Source organism: Camellia sinensis, unplaced genomic scaffold, assembly GCF_055761805.1.
Source record: "Camellia sinensis isolate YWXY unplaced genomic scaffold, ASM5576180v1 Unanchor1, whole genome shotgun sequence".
Taxonomy (NCBI): domain Eukaryota; kingdom Viridiplantae; phylum Streptophyta; class Magnoliopsida; order Ericales; family Theaceae; genus Camellia; species Camellia sinensis.
Window position 1 is genome coordinate 31863603 of NW_028128987.1, and position 3512 is coordinate 31867114.

Sequence of the window (3512 nt, forward strand, 5' to 3'; positions counted from 1 at the left end):
CAACTTCCTTTTTTATTTAATATCCAAATAGATGGTTAAGGTATAATGGTTTCTTGAATGAACTTCCAATTTAAATTTTCTACAACTTCCATTTTTATTTTTATTCAACTTCTTTTTTTATTCAAGTTTCTTTTCTATTCAATTCCTTTTTTATTTAATTTCCAAATAGATCGTTAAGGTATAGTGATTTCTGGAATGAACTTCCATTTTTAATTTAATGCAACTTTCATTTTTATTTTTTTTCAACTTCCATTTTTATTCAATTTACTTTTCTATTCAACTTTTTTTGTTATTTAATTTCCAAACAGATCGTTAAGGTATAGTGGTTTCTTGAATGAACTTCCATTTTTAATTTTCTGCAACTTCCATTTTTATTTTTGTTCAATCTCCTTTTTTTATTCAAGTTTCATTTCTATTCAACTTCCTTTTTTATTTAATTGAAAAATAGATCGTTAAGGTATATTGGTTTCGGGATTGAACTTTCATTTCCAATTTTATGCAACTTTCATTTTTATTTTTATTCAACTTCTACTTTTATTGAAGTTACTTTTCTATTCAACTTTCTTTTTTATTTAATTTCCAAATAGATCATTAAGATATAATGGTTTCTTGAATAAATTTTAATTTTTAATTTTCTGCAACTTCCATTTTTATTTTTGTTCAACTTCCTTTTTTATTCAAGTTTCTTTCTTATTCAACTTCCTTTTTTATTTAATTTCCAAATAGATCGTTAAGGTATTGTGGTTTCTGCATTAAACTTCAATTTCAAATTTTATGCAACTTTCATTTTTATTTTTATTCAACTTCTATTTTTATTGACGTTACTTTTCTATTCAACTTCTATTTTTATTTAATTTCCAAATATATCGTTAAGGGATAGTGGTTTCTTGAATGAACTTCCATTTTTAATTTTCTCCAACTTCCATTTTTATTTTTATTTAACTTCCATTTTTATTCAAGTGTCTTTTCTACTCGACTTCCTTTTTTATTTAATTTCCAAATAGATCGTTAAGGTATAGTGGTTTCTTGAATGAACTTTCATTTTTAATTTTCTACAACTTCCATTTTTATTTTTGTTCACCTTTCTTTTTTATTCAAGTTTCTTTTCTATTCAACTTTCTTTTTTATTTAATTTCCAAATAGATCGTTAAGGTATAATGGTTTCTCGAATGAACTTCCATTTTAAATTTTCTGCAACTTCCATTTTTGTTTTTATTTAACTTCTTTTTTTATTCAAGTTTCATTTCTATTCAACTTCCTTTTTTATTTAATTTCCAAATAGATCGTTAAGTTATAGTGGTTTCTGGATTGAACTTCCACTTTTAATTTTATGCAACTTTCATTTTTATTTTTATTAAACTTCCACTTTTATTTCATTTACTTTTCTACTAAACTTTATTTTTTATTTAATTTCTAAATAGATCCTTAAGGTACAGTGGTTTCTTGAATGAACATCCATTTTTAATTTTCTGCAACTTCCATTTTTTTTTTATTAACTTCCATTTTTATTCAAGTGTCTTTTGTACTCAACTTCCTTTTTTATTTAATTTCCAAATAGATCGTTACGGTATAGTGGTTTCTCGAATGAACTCCCATTTTAAATTTTCTGCAACTTCCATTTTTATTTCTACTTAACTTTTTTTTATTCAAGTTTCATTTCTATTCAACTTCCTTTTTTATTTATTTTCCAAATAGATCGTTAAGGTACAGTGGTTTCTCGAATAAACTTCCAATTTTAATTTTCTGCAACTTCTATTTTTATTTTTGTTCAACTTCCTTTTTTATTCAAGTTTCTTTTTTATTCAACTTTCTTTTTTATTTAATTTCCAAATAGATCGTTAAGGTACAGTGGTTTCTTGATTGAACTTCCATTTCCAATTTTATGCAACTTTCATTTTTATTTTTATTCAACTTCTATTTTTATTGAAGTTACTTTTCTATTCAACTTTCTTTTTTTTTTTAATTTCCAAATATATCGTAAAGGTATAGTGGTTTCTGGATTGAACTTCCATTTATAATTTTATGCAACTTTCATTTTTATTTTTATTCAACTTCCATTTTTATTTAATTTACTATTCTATTAAACTTCATTTTTTTATTTAATTTCCAAATAGATCGTTAACATATAGTGGTTTCTTGAATGAACTTCCATTTTTAATTTTCTGCAACTTCTATTTTTATTTTTATTCAACTTCTATTTTTATTCAAGTTATTTTTCTGTTCAACTACCTTTTTTATTTAATTTCCAAATAGATCGTTAAGATATAGTGGTTCTTGAATGAACTTCCATTTTTAATTTTCTCCAACTTCCAATTTTATTTTTGTTCAATCTCCTTTTTTATTCAAGTTTCTTTTCTATTCAAGTTCCTTTTTTATTTAATTTCCAAATAGATCGTTAAGGTATAGTGGTTTCTGGATTGAACTTCCATTTCCAATTTTATGCAACTTACATTTTTATTTTTATTCAACTTCTATTTTTATTGAAGTTACTTTTCTATTCAACTTCATTTTTTATTGAATTTCCAAATAGATCGTTAAGGAATAGTGGTTTGTAGAATGAATCCATTTTTATTTTTCTACAACTTCCATTTTTATTTTTATTTAACTTCCATTTTTATTCAAGTGTCTCTTCTACTCAACTTCCTATTTTGTTTAATTTCCAAATGGATCGTTAAGGTATAGTGGTTTTTTGAATGAACTACCATTTTAAATTTTCTGCAACTTCCATTTCTATTTTTATTCAACTTCTTTTTTTATTCAAGTTTCATTTTTATTCAACTTCCTTATTTTTTTTTATTTCCAAATTGATCGTTAAGGTATAGTGGTTTCTGGATCGAACTACCATTTTTAATTTTATGCAATTTTCATTTTTATTTTTATTCAACTTCCATATTTATTCAATTTACTTTTCTATGAAACTCCTTTTTTATTTAATTTCCAAATAGATCGTTAAGGTATAGTGGTTTCTTGAATGAACTTCCATTTTTAATTTTTTGCAATTTCCATGTTTATTTTTATTCGACTTGCATTTTTATTGAAATTGTTTTTCTATTCAACTTCCTTTTTTATTTAATATCCAAATAGATGGTTAAGGTATAATGGTTTCTTGAATAAACTTCGTATTTAAATTTTCTACAACTTCCATTTTTATTTTTATTCAACTTCTTTTTTTATTCAAGTATTTTTTCTATTCAACTTCTTTTTTTATTTAATTTCCAAATAGTTCGTTAAGGTATAGTGGTTTCTTGAATAAACTACCATTTTTAATTTTTTGCAACTTCCATTTTTATTTTTATTCTACATCTATTTTTATTGAAGTTACTTTTCTATTCAACTTCCTTTTTTCTTTAATTTCCAAATAGATCGTTAAGGTATAGTGGTTAATTGAATGAACATCCATTTTTAATTTTCTGCAACTTCCATTTTCATTTTTTATTAACTTCCATTTTTATTCAAGTGTCTTTTCTACTCAACTTCCATTTTTATTTAATTTCCAAATAGATCGTTAAGGT